We start from the raw sequence: 20,652 nt of genomic DNA, 5'->3' as shown, positions 1-20,652 counted from the left end.
CATTAAAGAGATGATCCCACATATAAAAGCCATACCTGCAATGTATTTTTTTATCAGAGAAGTTAAAGAAAAACCTTATGGTTCCTTTTTTCTTTTTTTTTTCATCAACTTTTTGATTATAAACATTTTAAACAAACAAAAAAGTTGAAACAAATGTGTGGTGCACACCAATAAATACCTATACATCTCAGAGATTCCACCATTTATCTTTGAATCGCATAGATAGGTCACATACCTATTCTTTCATTTTTCTGTCAATCCATCTTATTTCTCGATGCATTACAGAGATCAGAAGTGCAGCCCCCAAATATATCAAAATGCAAAAATACAATTATTTTGACCCTTTGTGCTTACTTCTTTTATGTACTTTGGGGGATAAAATTTTCATACAATGAAATGCACAACTCAAGTGTATTTACTATTTACTGTTTCATTTTAAATAATTGTTGTAATAAAAACAAATTAGTTCATAAATATTAAATCATACTCTTTCCAAATATGCTGAAGATAAAAATCAATGATGTGAGTCCAGTGAGAGTTAAGATTAAAAAAAAAAAAACAACTCAGAAAACAATGAGCTTTTTCACTTGAAAAGAGAGGAGAGTTTTGGGATACCAAGATGGTTTCAGGTAGGTATGGTAACTATCTCAGTTTAACAAACAGACTCTCAATGAGTTATTCAATATTACTCAGCTAAATGATGGGTAGAATCACTGATTACCCTTTCACAGTCACAGAGAAATGGCTAGTTCTAATTCATTCTATATATTTGAAACATTCTATATATATGTGTATATATAAATAGGTTATAAATATATTATGTATAGAAAAGTTTTGAATTTCTGCTATTTCTTTTGAAATTCAACAAATGTATAATTCACTATAACACAGCATGGAATAAGATACACAGAAATATCATAAGAGAGAGGCCCAAAAAGAAAAGAAATTATCATATGAAAATGAATATATGTCTGTATATACATGACTGGGACATTGTGCTGTACACCAGAGACTGACACATTGTAATTGATTATACTTCAATTAAAAAATAAAATTAAATATTAAAAAAAATACATTATCATTGTGAAACTGTAATTCAGTGTTTTTCAAACTGGAGTCCAAGAATTAATGTAAGATAGACATAGTCTTGGAGATCTATAAATTATCCAAGAATAAATATATATACACATAGTATTATATGATATAAATAGCTCATTATACATAGTTATCTCGGAACATGTATACTACTATATATATCTTATATGTAATATAAATTTGTATTCTATTTAAATTATAGAGAGTAAATGTTCTTATAAATAATACATTTTTCATCCAGATGCTGCTTTAAAGTGTTTTAAACCATTCTCACTCATTTAGATACAGCCATCTGATTTCAATGTCCAAGTTTTTATTTTTAAAAGCTCATTCCAGTTAACAGATTGGCTAAAGTGAAAATGTTACGCTTTTAAATTTTTAAATTTTTTATGTTTCAACACAACCACAAAGCTTTAAAAATATTTCACATTATATAAATATCCTTTTCAAGTAGGCTTTCTGTGTTTTAGTATTAATATCATGATACAAATACAGAAGCTCAGCTGTGGCTCCATCTTTGCTCTTAAACTCAACATTCTGCTTTAGGGTCAGTCAAATAACATCATCTCTCATATTAATGTCATCAAAATGAACTTATTCATTTTGTGAATTTGTATTTACTTCGAAATGTCTCTGAAAGTGTGTTTGTATAAAAGTGTGAGCGAAGGATTTAAACTGGGTAAATGATCTAATTTAAACAATGAGAAAACCATAAGGGAGCACCAGGTTTTGATTTTTTTTTTTTACAAATGTCTATGTATTTTACTCCAGTCTAAGGCAAATTGCTATGAATGGCAGGAGGAAGTGTTTTTCCTCCTAATTTTTTATAAACTGCTATGAAGCATAGGAAGATTCAAGCGGAAAATCAAGCTGTCGATAAATGTTCTTTGAACTTAGGAATTTCAAATTACAAATTTCATCCGTTATATTAAACATAGTCAGCACAGTGGGCACTGCTTTTACTTTCAAATTTATCTAAAGATGTAAGACAGGCAAGCCCAATGCAAAAGCGATGACTTCATAAACTGGCTCCATTTTGCCAGCGGCTCCAAAAGAGCAAGTGGTGACATTGTGGGAAGCAAGAGAAAATTCTAAGTAGGTTTTCACAATGGGATCCAAGTCGAGTTACCAAAAAAATCTTCATTTAGCTAAAATCAGCTCTGTTTTCAAATGAACGTAAGAATGAAAAAGCAAATGTGTTTTTGGCTCTATTCAAAATCCAAGTTAAATTCAGTTCTTGCTACTCCTTACAGTTCCACCTTTTCCTCCTCATTTAAAGCTGGGTTTTGCAGAGATTAAAGCTTCAGAAAAAATATGTACAACACGTTAAATTTTTGAGCTGAAAATGAAGTTGAAGAATGTAAAATTCTTGAGAGGATTAGAATTGTTACTGCACTTCGTTGCACGACAATGCCTTAAAGATGATCACCTGCAGTAGTCAGCATTGACGGGCAATGTTTAAAATTATTTATTCAGTATTGATGAATCCAGCACATGGGTGACTAGCTAAAAGTATAGGTATTTTCCCAACGTCAATTCTAATATTAAATAGATGATGTTGGCCAGATGTTTGGTACTGTAGAATTTTCTTTGTATCACATATGAAATAATTTGAATAGAGAGTGTTACGAACTAACATGAAAATCCTCATCATTCCCTTACCAAGAGATAACTTCTTTTATCATTTTATATACTTTCCATTATATACATACACACATATATTCATATGCAGGTATATACATATCTGAAAGAGTATATACATAAATATATGTGTATATGCTTTTATCTTTATGTATAACATTCTTTGACCATAATTACATATACACATGATATAAAAATAAGAAATGAGTCCACATTTTCAATAACAATATACCATAATCATTTTTCAGTGTAATTTGAGATTCTTCAGAATTATTTTCTAATATCTACATTCTATTCATTTCAAGGAAGTTGAATGATTCAATGGGTTTCGTTTATCCTTTCATAAATGATGTGATGAATGTGTTTGTTCTCCTGCTTAATTCCTTAGAATAAAAGGGTAGTTATCAAGTCCAAAATATGGTAATTTTTATTAAGTAAGAAATTCTGAATCATGAATGATTTTAGAACTTGACGAAATCGGTTCTTTAAACCTTTCAGCAATGCAGCTCAGGCTCAGCTTACCTTCTGAAGCTATTTAGTCCCTTTTGCATAAAGAAGGAGGGAGGATTACAGAAGGATCGACATGCTTAGCTTCACCTTTGGGTTGTGTTAACTACAGAAATCAGATAACACCACCTAACACAGGGGCTTTCAGCCACACTGACAGCAAACGAATACTTCCACGAGGATAAAATTATTTTCCTTTATAGCATTTTAAAAGTAACGGCAAGAAATGTTTCTTATTCCAATTATTATTTTTTTAAAAAAAAAGCTGTTTCTGAGTAGGTGCTGACTGTATTTACTGACTGAAGCAGCCAGCTCCAATAATATCATCTTTCAGTGTTGACACTTAAAATAAAATTTCTCCCAGAAACAGAGTTCCATAAATGGTGGCTATAGAAATGTGCACTGTCCAGGCAGTTGTTTTGTAGAAGAGCTGTTGTCATTTTGTGATGTTTTCCAAGTCATCTCAGATGGAGCGTGGAAATGAGACGCCAAGAGAAGCTTAAAAAAGATAGTGAGGACGAGCTTCCGAGTGTAAGCAAATCTGAATGCCAGGGCCCAAAAGTTTTGAGAAAGCTAATCTAAAGTTAAGTGTTTACTAGCATCTCTCTGATTATATTTTAGAAATGGCTGCACACAAAAAAAGAAATTTGTTCTTATTTTCTCTGGGTTGAAAAGTGCACATAAGATGGAAAATGCTTTTTATATCTCTATATCCAGCAGTGGTTTTATTTCCATTTGCAGGATAAGGGGTGGTTACGAGGCATGAGGAAAGCATGGAGTATGCTGGGAGGTGAACTGTCTGATTTTCAAAAAGGTAAGTTTTTGCCGGAAAATCAAAAATTGTGTTCAACAAATACTTGATTTGGTGCATTTACCTGCAAATTACTAATCATGTGTCTATAGGTATTATGGTACACAACAGATTGTTTTATAATCTGCTTTTTAGGTGGATTATATTATAAACAATTTGCTGTATGAATACATAGGAATTTATTGTATCTACTCAAGTTAATCACAAGTATTTCCATCAAAGTAATACATTGAAATGGCTAAAATCAGAGTATGGAAAAGCTTGTGACACTCAACTTTACCCTCCTTTTTTCAGTCTCGTTCACCAGGACAATTCGCTTTTTAAATTTCTGTTGCATTCTTACTAAAAAAACACAAAAGTGAATATTTGTTAAATGAATAAGTGTTATAATAGTATTTCTTTATCAATTTATATAATCCCTGTTGACTTTCAAACCCCAGGCCACCTTTTTCTGATAGAGTTGTTACATCATCTCTTCTACTTATTATTAATGAAGCTCTGGTCTAAATAGTGTATGTGTATCTTTGTTTCTGAATTCAGCCACAGAATGTAACTGTAGTTCTCTATTTTCTAATATTATAGCATTAACACATTTATACCCCCTTATAACGCCTTTCCCATCTCACCCTCAGGTTCCACACATTCCGTTGTCTGTATTATACAGAATTAGGCCCAAAGATTTGTCAGTTTGTTCTCTTTTTAAAAGTAAACTATGGTGGTTAATTTTATATCTTAACTAGACTGGCTCATAGGATGCTCAGACTTTGGTCAAAGACTATTCTTGGATCAGTGAGAATGGTCCTGGATGAGAATACCGCTTGAATCAAATAGACTAAGTAAAGTAGATCATTGTCCCTTATATGTGAGTCTCATGCAATCAACTGAAGACCTGAAAAGAACAGACAAGCTGACCCTTCCTTGAGTGAGAGGGGATGCCTCCTTCCTGGGTGTCTTAAAGCTGGTATGTTGGTTTTTATCCTGCCTTCAGACTTGAACTGAACCATCAGTTCTGAGTCTTGAGTCTGTGGCTTTTGCAATGGAACAACAGCATATGCTCTCCAGGTCTCCAGGCTGCTGGCTGCAAATATTGGGACTTAGATTCCATAATTTTTCAAGCCAATTTCTGATAATAAATCTCTATATATATGTCCTACTGTCTGTTTCTCTGGAAAACCCTGATAAATGCATAAACCTTCAAAGGCTTGTCTATCAGTTAATGCAAAAGCATAAAGCCAAACAAAAAACAGTCTTTTGATCATTATAATATTCATATTTTTGTTCCATAGCCAAATAACCTACAATGCCTATATGATTACTATATTTTCATTTTGCATGTGGAGTTTCCTTGAGATCTTTTTCATACCTTTACGCTTACCCCATTTATCAGGACCAACCCCAAATCTCCTTTTTACAACATACCTCCTTCAGGGGGCCCTCTATCTACTCCAAACTAGGGCATTTGCATAATTTCCAACCTGGCATTTTTCCTTATTAATCTCCTGTCTTGAAACACTATTTCCTGGATTTTCCATTTTCTTTCATATTAGTTTACTAATTTGTTTTTTGCCGCCAATCTCCCATAACTTCCTGAGAGTGTGTCTGTAAGAGGCAAGTTACTTAAGTCTTCACACGTCAGAAATGCCTCTTTTTTTTTACCTTCATAGTTCCTTAATTATTGTCTGGGCGTATAGTTCTAATTTGGAGATATTATCCCTTCACACATTTAAAGGGATTGATCCATTGTCTTCTGTAAACCAAAGGTAAAACTTATGTCTGTCTGATAATATTTCCATTGCAGGTAAAGAAACTGTTTTTTCTCTTCCTTTTTATTTTCCTCTAAAATCTTTTCAATCTTATTTTTATTTTGGTATTCTAATTATTTAGAACACTGTCCCCCTTATCTCCAAGTATGGATTTGTGTGTGTTTGTCCTTTAAACATTGTCTCCAATGTGAGTTGATACTGTTGTGTTTTATTGCGTTGGGCACTTAGTCACCTCTTTCAATTCAAAAACTGTTTCCTTCAGCACTGAGAAATTTCCTTCTATGATTATTTCAATGATTATGTTCTATCCTCTGTTTTTTCTTGTTGTTGTATATCTGGAATTCATACATTTAATGTTAGACCTCATGTACCTTCTATAAATAATATAATTTTCTACAATTATTAATTTCTATATCATTTGGTCTATTTTGTGAAAAATTAAAATTTATCTTACAATTATTATTGATTATTTTCATTTTCAAAGCTAATAAAGATATATCCATGTGTGCACACACACATACCACAACATATTAATTTCCAAGATTTCTTTCCTTTTCTATTAATGTTCCCTTTTAATGGAATCATGCTCTTATTTTACAGACACTAGGAATTCTTGGATCTTTTTGAGGACTCTAATTTGTGTGTGTGTGTGTGTGTGTGTGTGTGTGTGTGTGTTTTCCCTAAATTATCTGCTCCTTCAAGATTACTTTCCTGTTTTTGCAATTTGAGTCTTTGTCCTTCATATTGCTGGCCTTCCTCAAGTATCTGATGACTTTCAGTAGTCTGTTCATATTTAAAGATGGAGTTTTGAACTTGCAGGTTGAATTTATTGATTACAGTTTTGTCCTAGGATGAATGGAAAGAAAATCGATCATTCCTTTTAATTTCAGATATTTGACTGAGTACATTCTAACCGCAATTGAGTTCTACTGCCGCCTCATTTCTTTCAGATTCTTTTCAGAAATTTAAAAAAGAATTTTTTTAGTGTTTATATTCTGCTCATTTACACCTGGATTCCATGCATTACCATGCAGGTAGGAGAAATTCCCACACAGACTCAGTTGATCTCTGTTTCACCCTGCATGTCTTTTTCCTTTTCTCTTAATTAGCATTTTTGAGTCTTTTTCAGAGTTGTCCCTCCTTAGCTAGATTCCTTTAAATATAAACACGTGTAGCTTTTCTGAACTTGTTTGACCAGGCGCCAATCCTTAACCCACTTACTAGTTTGCAGAAATTGGCTAAACTGTCTGATGCCCTCCACGCCATCCCTATCAGGGTTATACCTACCATGATCCAACAACCAGCCAGATTCAAATGTCTCCTCATGTCTCTCCAAATGTTTTTTTTTTTCCAGTTCTTTCTTTCTTTTTTCTTGAACATAGATCCAAGCAAGTTGAATCATTGCATTTGGATTTTGTGTATTTATTTTCTTTACATTTAAAAGGATCATGCATGTTAATATTTTCTTATCTGCTTGTCATCATCTTATTTTCAGGGAACTAGGCCCCCAGTCTGAATGCTTGTATCTGCTAGAACAATACATGTATCTGCTAGAACAAGAAACTTCCTGATGTGTTTTTAAGTCTTTACTATTCTGTCTTAGAACATCTCTTCTTCAGTTTTTAAATATCTATGAGCCAATGTGGTACCATGACAGTGTGCCCTACTTAACACTGAGATCCTTGTAACACAAATTACAGACATCTTCTGCCAACTTAATCTATAAACACATTCAACGTAAGGGAAAGGTTCCTTGTACGGGATGGGCCTCAGTAAATTTTGGGGTAATGACAGCATGTAAGTGGTAATACTCATTTCCAGTTTTCAAATCAATGATTATGAAGGCTGTGGAATGGTTTAATATCATGATCCAGCAGTTAGTGAATGAGATAACGCAGTAATACTGCAGCTTTTATTTATATACAGGATTTATTCAGATAAACTGGCCAAAATGAGTATGAGAAGGTTCTATGTGAATTTCTTTGGCTGAGATAATTTCACTATGTACAGAACAAACTAAATTTGCTACATTCTCCCTGGTGAACTTAAAATACTTAGTCTTTCTTCTTTTGCAGTTGCTTAATTCTCGGGAACATCACAGCAGCCATTGTATCGGCGACAAAGTGATTAGATTATGTATAAGGCTTTGTTTATTGTCAAAAGCAGACCAGACACAGAGATGATCTGTGACTCTGCCTGAGTAATGTCATCATGCAAAATTTCTCTCTTTCGGAAGCCACTGAATGTCCAAGGATATTTGACATTCTATTCCATTCTCCTCCCTGAGGGGACTCATTTGTTCTTTCTACCTTGATTGTTGTCATTTGAGCAAGAGGAATGCCACCTTGCCAGGCTGGGAATTCCCTCTAACAGCCCAATTTGAGTTGAGAACTCCCCTGCCTGTGTTACAGACCCAGCGTTATTTATCATCTGGAAATATTTCAGCTTCTGTTTAAGAAGGGAGAAATCCATTTCAAAAAGGCCCACACCTCCTCCGAGTTATGCCAAGGAAGAGCAGAGAACAAAGACCATTTGCAATGCTTGGGAGCAACAAAGCTGATGTGCTTGGATATATTACACATCCCTTGAAAGAAAAAGAATATACTATTCACCCAACGTTCTCTTTCATCTTTCTTTTCTCCTTGAATATGGCATATGTGGTTACATGTGAGGGGCATCCTAACTATTTTCTCAGATTGTCATATTTTACAACTGTAGCTCATCCAGATTGCATTATATCATTTGAGAGTGTCATAGTATATTAATAGGTACTTCGGTAAAAGTTTGAGAGGTCATTGGCATGGCGCCTGGATTTGGGAGGAAAAATATGGGAGGAGAAGGTTAAAATAATTTCTTTCCTACATTTCCAAAGCTGTAAAACATTCTTCACAAAGCCAGGTCTTAGGTAACAAAACATTCCCAGACAATAAACTATTTTTATCAAATTGTCAGCAAGAGAATCTTTACTTGGAATAAAAGTGAATTTTATCTATGATTTCAAATGTGGTTATTTTTCAGAATACTAGAGAGATTTGTATGATTTATTCTAGATTCAAAATAAATACCAAAAATAATGCCAATCTAATGAATTATTAATAGTGATATATTATTATAGCTAGATATCATTTATTAATTTATTATTATTTTGTCTCTGTTATTACTTTTATCATTAGCACTTACTGAATATCAGGCACTGTGTTACATGTTTAATAAGCTTTACTTAATTCTTAGAGTAATCAATGATATGCTAATATTATAAGTCTGATAGATAAAAATTTTAAACTAAATTCTAATAGTTGAACAGTTAAAATTTAATTTTCAAAAACTGTATGTTCTACCCTAACTTCTTAGTAAATGCATTTAATAACTCTAGTAAAGCAGACAGACCCAAATCTTAATTCTAATATAAAACATGAAATGATCTAAAATCCATGATCATGAGCATCAAACAATTGGGGTTAGAATCTCAAACCCATTAGTTCTCACTGGATGTTACTGTGTAAGTTAAACAATGTCTTTGCACTTCAGAGTCCTCATATATAAAATGTGGATTTTAATATTTATGTCATAAAATTTGAAGGATATTGTAGAGAATTTAACTTCATAATATCCACTTCCCTTCATTTATCTCCACTGACATCCAAATGAGCCCAGGATAGCAATATTTGTTTCCATTGATATCAATTTATTTTTATAGGTACAAGAAAACTAATTGGATCCCAAATAATGATAGAAAACCCTATTAAGCTTCTATTTTTTTGCTAGACAATTTTCTAATGGCTTTACATGCTTAAAACCACTTTAATACTCAGAATAACCTCACGAGTACAATCCTACTATTATCACAGATACAGAAATCGAGGCACAGAGAGGCTAAGTTGGCTCAGGACACACACAAGGGAAGATACAAAGCTGACATTTCAATCAGGTAGTCTAACCTCATGTGACTAGCACTCAAACCAAAGCAGCTCTTTTAATTTGGTGAATATAATGTCATTTTTCTTAACTTTCAAAACTGGGTCTCTGGAGAGAAAACACACACCCACATCCACCCCCCCACACACACATTGAATCTTTGGTCAGATAATTGGCTTACCCCAGATGCAAACTACCCAAGTAATAGTTTTGTGATTTCAGCTGGAATAAAATCTGATTGTATTATTATGGATGCATTAATGAGAATGGATTTACTCAAATACGTTTTGGACTGCCCGTTAGTGATTGCAGTAGGCACTAGAATAGAAGACATAACTTAAAGTATTTGCTCTGAAGGACACAGGTGTCCAGAGTCCAGTAGGGAACAATATGGGTCATAACAACCAAGATATTCATTCAAACCTATTCCTTTTTATAGTTTTGTGCTGCTCAAATCACTGTTTTCTATGAAAGTTTTGATAAGCGTATACTATGTACTTAAAAAGCATGTCATTTGTGTTTTATTAAAACACAGGGTGGTGTTACATTTACGGTTAGGAAGAATCATCTCAATAACACACTGGGTCTATTATAGATTTGGAACCATGAATAGTCATCTAGGAAAAGGCAAACAATATTTATGTTGAAGAGAATTTTAATATCAATATCAATAAAATATTTCAATGAAAATTATTTTTCCTAAGGTTCTGCACATGTTTATACCATAATTTGCTTTGAAATATATATAATCTCATGATGTTAAAGACAGAATGGAGTGACTCTATTTAATCAGAGACATAGCCGTTAACATATGTAGTTTCTTTGTTACAATGAACAAATCACCACACCTATAGACGTGTGCATGTGTGAGAGGATGTTTAGATGTCTGTGTACATGTTGCACACGAGAGAAAAAAGAGAAAGTATTTTTATGTTTTCAGGTGCATGCACATTTTTGGAAAATGAATAAGGGCCAAGTAGATACACATACTATAAAATATGCTTTTAAGAATACAATCTAAAATTACATTATCTGCTTCTTTTCAAGGGTGGTTTGAAGGTGACCCATTTTCTGTAGCATGCGTTACTGTGGGGATTACTTTATGTGTTAAAGCACAAAGCCACCTCATTGAAGTCTTTTATTTCCTTTCTTCACTTTACTGTAACTACTTTAAATGGATTTTGAAAGTATAATATCACAAATGCAGGAAAAAAAAAAATAAACCCAAGTACTTAAACAGGCTGCTTTCTTTGTACTGTGAGTCAAACTGTTTTATGTCAAATTTACTGTTAAGAATTCATCTCTCTCAGTCTTATATCCTCTAACAGTATCATAAATATTATCTTATTTTCATGGATAATTTATCCATTAAATATTTTTTGTCCAAAAGTATAAAAATGAGTAATCTTAAGGCTGAATTTCAATACATGAAAAGAGAAATAGAAACAGTTACCATTCGGTGTGAGAAATGTAGTAAGTTACATCTCATTTCTAAGTACAGGTTAGTCATGTTTTTTTATAAGCTCTCATTATAAACATATTAAGGAAAGAATCATTCTCAGGGTTCACTTATTTCCCACTAGGGCTAGTAAGATTCCCCAGACCTCCAAAGAGATAATAGTTCCACTCTGACTTCAACTTTAAAAGGAAAAAAGGAAAGAATTTAAAACAAGAAAAATGAATATAGCTTTCGCAGATTCTAGAATCTCAATTTTGACTGCTTTTAGCAAATACACAGTATTGGATTCCTGAGTGCCATACATTGATTTCAGCTTATTGCATTATTAATGGTCAAGGTTTTTTTTTAAAACAAGGAGTTTAGGATCGTAAAGGCAGATGCTTAATTTGACATGGATTGAGACCAATAAGTAATGAATACATCTCTCAAAACTCAATTGCTTTTCAATTAATTCTTTGTTATTAAAATTACCTAATAATTCATAGAATCCACGGAATCATGTGTGTGTATGTGTGTTTGTAGCACATTTTTCTAAAATGGATATAGGCATATCATAGACTGGATAGTTACACTATTTCTAAGATTATAAAAATATTTTACTGATCTTTCACTGCTTGTTACAATATTTTTCTCTTCATATATCATTGGTTGGTAATTAGGGTAAGTTATAGACAGAATTTCTGAGACTAACCAGGGTCTGATCATACTTCACTGTATTATTTTAGATCATAAAAACTTATGCATGCTTAATACAGAATTGAATCCAAATCAAGCCTTAATTCTCAGTTATGATTAAACTCCAACATACATGGTGTGACAGACAGGATTCTACCATGTTGTCCCAGATTCCTCTCCCCTTACTGTACATACCCTGGGAAATCCTCAGGACTGGGAAGACTATGGATTTAACCTTTAGGGTTAACTTATGTTGGGTGAGCCTGATCTAATTACATGTGATCTTGGAAAGCAGAAGGGTTTTGTCCTCGGTGTGGAAAAAGGAAGTCAGAGACACACACTTCAGCTGGCTTGGAGAAAAACACTCATGTTGAAAATTGCTAATACAGAGGGAGCTGAGGGCAGTCCCCACATCACTGTGAGCAGTATAAAGGGGACCTCAGTTCTACAAGAGCAAGGAAATAAATTCTGCCAATAGTCTGAATGAGCTTGAAAGAGTATTTTTCCACAGACTCTCGAGAAAAAGTAACGGCCTTGCTGACAACTAGGTTTTAATCTTGTGAGACCGTGAGCAGAGAACCCAATCATGTGATGCTGGATTTCTACCTACAGAACCGGGAGTTGATAAATAGGTATTATCTGAAGCTGCTAAGTTTGTGGGGATTTGTTATGCAGCAAAGAAAATTTAGACAGATAGGTAATTACAGAAATCAAATATCTTTATTTCATTTTTAAAAAATAAGTCATGACTTTCAATTAAAGAGGCAATTTTGATTTCTTGGTTATGTGCCCCAATTTTCTAACATATTTAATTTGTCTGCTTGTTTAATTTTTCCCACCGGTATCTTTATTATTTCTAGTAAACACATCTGCTCCTTCTTTTGTGTAAGTGAACCTGGACTGATCCACTGTGTCAGTCTAATGATGTTGTTAATGATTGCATTTTGTCCCTTTGGCCATACTACGGGCAGAGATCCCAGGTCTGGTCAACATTAGTAAGTATCTGCTTTTCCAGTCAGCGTAGTCCCTGCTTGACTATGAAGAGAGTCCCCGTCTCACCCTGCACTCTGGACAACATAATGGCGGCCCCTTGAAAATAGAAGAAAGTCTACACACAATGGCAGACTAAGATGAGAGAAACAAAGAAAGGAGAGAGGGAATCATTCTGACAACATCACGTCAGTTACAGGAGTCGCTCAGACTCTTCCACATAGAATGAACCCTTAAATCTCCTACTCTGAAAATGGTTTTGCCAGTCATTAAAAAAATCTTGTCTAACTCACCTCAAAACAGAACCACTCACTTTTTTTTCACCCATCCAATAAGCACTTACTGAATACTGACTGTATCCATCAGTAAGTCCCCAAAGATCAACATAGATAGAGATGTTGTTTCACATCAAAGTCAGTTAAAAAAAAAAAAGTGCAGCAGATTTTACTGTTGCTAATTCTTCATCTTTTCCACAACTTAAAACAATTGTTTCTTGTATTAGGTTAAAGTAAGATGTCTACCAAACTTAACTGTGCAATGAGGGAAATCTGGGTGATTGATCTAGTGTGTGGGGAGCTCAGGATTGAGGGCAGAGCAGTCATGGTGTAAACTGCCATGTGAAGTCAAATGACATGTGCTGTCTCATTATGTACAGACGCTCACATGGTGGCATAGGCCTCTGCTCCTCCCGGTTAAATAATGACTGCTAATTAAACTTTAATCAAATGCTTAGATTCATTCATCTCATCATGTTCCATATGAGTATTCTCTAAACCAGCTTTTCCAAACATTTATTTTTAATATGGGAATTCTTAAAATGAAAGCTTAGCAGCTACATCATTATGCAGAATACATGTCCAGTGAAGCAGGTCGGGGTACCTAGTTCCCTTTCCCAATCCAGAATCACAGGTATACCCTGGAAAACTCATAATAATGCACAGAACACTTCTGAAATTCTCTGCTTGAATCTCTAAGATACCACAACTGAGCTGCTGCCCAAACGATCCCTCATGATTATGGGGTGGGAAACACTTTGTGTTGAACATAATGTTTCTTTAATCCCAAGGTTTGATCCTGTTCATGTAAAAAATACAATCGTGATGTATTTTAGTTTAAAACAGGCTTCACTGATTGCCTCATAAAATGTTAAGTCCTCTGCTTCCATGGTCCTCCTATGCTTACAGATATAACAAAATTTCCACCCATTTAATATTCTGAAGCTTTCTCTGAGAACTTGGTGTATCACTTGTTGGATTTGAGTACACACTTGCTGCTAATGATGCTTGAAATTTATTGGCCCTATTCATAGGAAGGAGAATAAGAAAACATTTGAGCAGACAGCTCAGATATAAATCAGTTCACACACAAAATTAAAAAAAAAAGCTTTCTACTTGAGGTTTAAGCAGTATCTTTCATGTTCTAGAATTATTTCTACCATGACTTAAACTCACAGTCCAAACCACTGTATAATTGCTTGACTGTAGAGACTGACCCTTCTGGTTGTCTCCCAATTATGTTGATCAGAGTTAACTATTAAATTATATTTGGGATCAGGTATTCCACAAATATTATTAGTGTAATTTAAATTGGTAAGAAGGAGATATAGCTTTAAAAAGAAAGGAAAAAAAATGATTTTGACACATGGCTCTGTCACAACATAAAATCAGGCTTTTGGAAATGGAAAATACCTTGGAGAACATTGTTTCAATTACTTCATTTCACAGTTGAGGAAATTGAGAATCAGAAAGGCTAAGTGATTTCCTCTATATCATAGAGCTAGTTAATTACAGAAATCAGAATAGAATCTGGGTTATCCAATTCTCTGCCCAGAGTTCTTTCCATTACACCAAGTGAAATTACCTGCCACTATCTGGGGGCTAGATGGCTCATTAAAGCAGCCTAATAATAATTAATAAATCAAGATATTATGGGCCTATAAAATTTAACACATTTACCAGTAAAATAAACTTGGTTTTCTGATGGTTTCAGGTAAGATAAACTACATTAAATGTATTTCACTATCATTTCATATGTAAATGTGTTAGTGAATTTATATGAAGAAAAAGTCAGTACCAACAAAACTGATCAGAGACTGAGAACAGATCGATGCTGAGATTGGAAAGAACCCGCATCAATTTCAAGCTCCATTAGCAACACAGGAAAAATAACATGGAGTAAAATTAGTAGCCATAACCTTTATTATCAGACTTGGGTATGTGTGTAAAGAACAATATAAATCAAATGAAACGGGATCTTTTGATTATTAATAATTATGCTAATATTTTCTATTTGAATAATTTATATAAATGTGCAAATTATTTTTATAAATATTGTGTTCTTTGCCATCATTAATAATCTTTTCCTCTTTTGTGATGAGAATGAAGAGCCTGAGGCTTGGGATATTAAAATATTTGTTCAATATATTGCAGCTCGACAGTTGAGAGGCTGGAAACATGCTCTTTGATTTTATTTTTAATTTTACTGTAATCTATTTTGGAAGTTTTTCAACAACAACAACACCAAAAATATTTTCCCCCAACATTTAACCCTATTTAAGAGGCCAATAATTTGTGGCCATGAAGAGATAGCAATAGTGAGTATTTTCTGCACTTCACATCTTTTATCACATGTTATCCATTGTGGAACATAAAATTTTATGAAATTATAGTTACATGCTTGAAATGGATGTTAAATCTCTTCATTTTCTATGTCACAAGTGAGAGTTATAAACCTGAAAAATTAAAGCTACAATATAATTTATCTTACTCATAAATAGTCTACTATATATGATACACTTTGGTAGTAAATAATGATAGATAAGACTGAAAATACTTCTCTACGGAAAGCCATGTGATAAATAGCTAGAAATGCAATGATATAACAGGAATTATGCCACCTGAATACCAGAAAGACGCTCTCTTCTTTTTCTCTGCTTTTACACACAATAAATAGTTGTGCATTGTTGGTTCAATCAGTTCAATTTTATTTCCTTTTTTATGGGGACAAGAATCCCTTCCTTTTTCATGACAGATATGAAAATGTCAGATAATACATGTATCTTTAATAGTTGTTTTTTTCTCACTGTGAATAGGGAAACCAAATAAATCTATAAATTCCAAAGCTAATGGATTATATATTAAATAATGGACTTGATTATTCAAAAAAACTCATAAAATCTACAGTGATTTCACACCTCACAACATTGTTTTCAATTTGGGGATAAGAGGGTTAAAAGTTATTACATGATATAAAGTGATTGGAGGGCTGTGGATTTATTTCCTTAGGAGAAAAATCTGCTATAAAAGATAAGTTTAAAAAAAAAACATTTTTGTTTTTGAACTCTTCTGAATCTCGTAGGTTAAGGTTATAATACAAGGCTAAGAATCATGTGTGAAGGAGACAAAAAGAATTTTCAATACTTGGGTATAAATTCTCTCTTCTTCTTACTTTCCTCTTACTGCCCTATATAGCTGTTAATTTTCCTACTCAGTGACCCTATGCATTTAATTATAATAAGTACTACCTACATACACAGTGAAACCAAAAACAAAACATTTAGGCATAGAGCAGCAACAGCAGTCAATGAAGGAAAAAAAAGAACAAAGCTAGAAAGTATCTTTTTTAAATCTAGAGTAAGTTTAAGCTTTCAAAATGAAAAATAAATATACATACACCCCAATGATACTGTAATTTTAGTCCCTCCTATTTACTATTAGCACCAACATTAATTTTCTCCTGCATATTTTATCTCAAATTGATTTTCTGCAGTACAGAGGACACAGATTCTTGCTTAAAATAAGACCTAAAACATTATGTCATTAATAACTGTAACATCGTCACTCATTAAGTATTTTTTTAAAGTGTTTCTCCAAAATATCAGAGAAATCAGCCGAGTTACTATTTGCTATTTTCTGAGTGAAATTTCATTAAGTCTTTACAAAACATTTCCAGGGTCAGCATTTCAAAAACAGTAGTAAATAGTTTCTGACATAAAAGAAAATTTCAACATACAGGGACAATCTATTCTCTTGTGACATTGGAATGAGTATTCTTGGTGAACCACAGCTGGTCTCCTGAGAAGTTAATCCACCCTTTAGGGGGTTACCCAGCACAGTGTGCTCTGCCTTTTCTTACTCCTTTTCTTCCTCTGGGAATCTGAAAATTTTCTTCCTTTAAAATAGGGCATGTATAAGGAAAGAAGAATCTCACTTTCACTACATTTAATACACATCTAAAACATTGTTTTAAAGCATCCCATACAGCAATCTTAAAAGGGGTCTTAAGGGTCCTCCAATTCCCTTCACAGCACTTAGATTTGAAGTGCTTCTCCCATTTACACTTTGCAGCAGAATACTTGCAAGGAATCCTTTAATTAGAGCAACAGTAGTCATTGATCTCTTGCTTTTTATTTTTATTATTTTACAAACTAACTTTTACTTATTACCTGTTCTTAGCCTTGATTCAGCCGTTCTTCAAATATCAATGAATGTCGACATCTTGTTCCACCATGAGAAAATTGTTCAATAACCTCTATATGCTTTTTTGTCACATACTTTTATCCTGGTCTTAAAAATGAAGCATGGACATTTAAAAGGCAAACTCGAGGCAGTCTCTTCTAACATTCCTATCTCATCTAATAGTATTTGATTCAAAACACGAGTCTAAGAGCAAATAAAAATTGACTCTTTTTTGTTCAATTCAGAATACAAATCCACTGAACTCTCCCTTCAGGTTTGATGCTCTATCAGTTAACACTACACTGTTTTCACAAGAAATATGATTTGATCTGAGAAGAACTTCAACCGCCTGAAACATATATTCCCAGAACACATCTCTAAGAGTTCTGTAGCCATTAAATGTCGTCCATAATGCCTGTGATAAATCTCCCCATTAGTGAACAGTATCAGTTAAAGACATCTCTTTGGAACTGCTATTCTAGCCTACAGGTGCCCACCTGCCATGGAATTTTCCAGTCATAAATGTGGATAGGTCAATTTATCAGTGTTTCTCTCAAAGCAGTAACCTCAGCAGTAGTTTCAGGCTTCCTTTTAAATTTAGTTTTGTATTTATTTGCTTTTTTTTTAAAATGGAGATATAATATAGAATATCCTTTAAAAGCACAGACTCTGGAACTTAACTGCCTGAATTTGGTGCTGTGACCTTGGACAAAATGGTTAATTTCTTTTGCATCAAATGGGAATAATGGTGGCAGTTGTGATGATTAAATAATATAGTAAAAGTAAAGAGTTTATTACAGTAAAAAGAATAAGCACTACTAAGCAGTAGCCGTTACTTCCTTTCCACCCCTTCGGCCTCCATTCTTGTCTCCATCGTCATCGGAGCCAGTCTGCTCTTCCGCTGTTACTACTAAGGTTTAGTCACAGTAAAATTCTGACCTTCTGTCTCTTCTTATGCTTAATGTTCTTCCTTTCTTTTATTCTCAGGTTTGCTAGGCTGAACCAACATCTATGTGTACTCTGTAAATGATGCATGGAATACTGAGACTGAGATCTGCTCTAGATCATGTTATTCGGGTCTGTGTAAGTCCCAGGGACAGCTGGAAAGCTAGACACTGGAAGGCATTTTACCTCGTCAACCTAATCCAAAAAAGCAAGGAGGCTGTGTTTAACCTCTTGATTCTTGCTATAGCAACTCAGAATCAAGTCTTGTCACTATGACTGTTCCTAGGTGTAAGGTGACATAATTATTGCTGATTCATTCTCCAGTTATAATGTGATGGCTGTCACTGACTGGTAATATTGCAGAACCAGAAGGATGCTCACAGCTCTGCCACGGAGAAGAAATAATTATTGTATTCAATCTTCAAGTGATGGTGAGAATAGTACAAAATGTTTTACCTGCCATGCATATAAACACAGTCAATATACAATTCATTTCACTGTACTCTTCAGCTATAAAAGTATATTTACATTCATTGAATATATATTCGGCTTAAAGCAAAGCCTGCAGTAGTTCCTAAAATCAATAGACTGTTTGCTTTCAATTGTTTACTTACAGCATCAGTAAAAAGAAGTAATCGAGAAAAGTTCATTGACAGTTTTCCTTTTTCTGAAGATTTTATTCAGTCACTGAAATCATTACTGAAAACACGAATTTTGAAAAAAAAAGAAGTCATCATAATTGTGTATCTACTCTATGCAAAATAGCGTGTTCACCTGAAAATTTCTTCCATTGTATAAAGTTTTAAAAAAGTTATGCCAAGACATACTGAATAACCCGCCCAATCTTACATAGCTAGAAGAGAGGGCGTAAACATGCAGGTGTAAATGACTCCGCACTCCACGTTTCCCACCTTTAATTGTTACAGCTTTCAGTAAATAACTACTCCAGAACATTAAATCGTAAAAGACGGTAGGAGCTGCGGTCTTAGATTGTAATGAAGTACGTGAATTTCTGTTTTTAGCAAACTACCTTAGTTAGCCTTCTGGGTTCTGATTGTAAAGTCCACAGTGAGTATGGCAGCCACTGCTAGCAGCCTATCCAATATCCATTTCCTCTTTCTTCTTACTAATAGGATCCGTCCATATTAATAGAATCTATTATCAATGAGCTGTATCTTGGCTAGCAGTATGCCTAATTAAAATGCTCACCCCCTCCACCCAAATGCTTTGGGGACAAGATGCACCTGGGATTCCATTGGCTAATGAGGTAAACATGGAAGAAATCCTTTGGGGTTTTTAGGAAAATTTTTTAAATGGACAGATTCATCTGGTATGTATTTTTTTACTGCTTTTCTTTCATATTTCCCATTTTTTTCCTTCATCTTTTCCATGTCTTGCTGACATAATGGCTAGACACCCAGAAGCCACATTATGAGCATAGAGAAGAAAGCAGAAAGGTTAAGATGATGGATTGGAAAATTGAAAGGTCATTTTTAATATTATCTTGGAGTTGTGTACCAGACCCAGGATGTCTATCTCTGGCTTTCTTTCACAAGAAAAATAAATCTCAGTTTGTTGAAGAGCCTATAGTTGACTTTCTATTCCAAGCAGCTGAATCAAATTCTGACTTAGTAGATGTTTTTCTTCACGCATCGGTATTTATGTCTGCAAAAGTTGTTTACAATTTATAGTAATAATCACATCTATGTAAAACACATGCAAAAGAGAGAATATTAAATTCCTTTAAACATTCAATTGATAAATATAACATGAAAAAAGCCAAAAAGTTTTTGATTGAGCCATCTTATGTTGCATTTATTCCTAAGTAAATACCTCAAGCAAAAATAACTAAATTATAAACTCTCTAATAATTAATGAAACAACTATCTTGTAAAGATTTTTAAAGACAAAAAAATTTAGGGGGAATTATGTTTATTGCAAATACAAACTACCCTCTCTGCTGTAAATCAGGTAACAGTTCTATATAATAATTGGCATAAATTTGTTTTGATGCTTGTGTTTTAACAATCCTATTTTCATTGTTTAACTGTATTTTCCAATAAAATTAAAGATATGCTTTAAAATAATAATCAGGTTTTTACTGGATTTCTTCTCCATATCCTTTCTGCAATGTAATTAAAATCTAATCAGAACAATTACAAATTGTCTATTTTTAAGTTGTTTGAGCTTCTGTAAATACTATGTTTGAGAAAAAATAATTTTTTAAGGAAAGCACAAATATGGCAATCTTTTTAAGGATGCACAGGCGATTCTTTTAATACAAAATATTTTATACAGTTTAGTCATAACAGTTCGCATAGCTCCATTAGCCTGGAGACACATCATGGAGTAACGTGTTTCATTAGCCTCCAGAGGCAAGATTCCGTGTGCCCA

At 33.6% G+C, this 20,652-nt stretch overlaps 1 protein-coding gene across 1 annotated transcript in view; it reads right to left on the bottom strand.

The window, feature by feature from the left end:
- The window catches only part of CDH12 (cadherin 12), a 345,191-nt gene that overhangs the window by 173,095 nt on the left and 151,444 nt on the right, over window positions 1-20,652 (bottom strand). The gene's annotated exons all lie outside the window — the stretch shown is intronic.

This window comes from Vicugna pacos, chromosome 3, assembly GCF_048564905.1.
Source record: "Vicugna pacos chromosome 3, VicPac4, whole genome shotgun sequence".
Lineage (NCBI taxonomy): Eukaryota > Metazoa > Chordata > Mammalia > Artiodactyla > Camelidae > Vicugna > Vicugna pacos.
The sequence above is the reverse complement of the archived record's forward strand: the minus strand, read 5'-3'. Positions and strand labels throughout refer to the sequence as shown.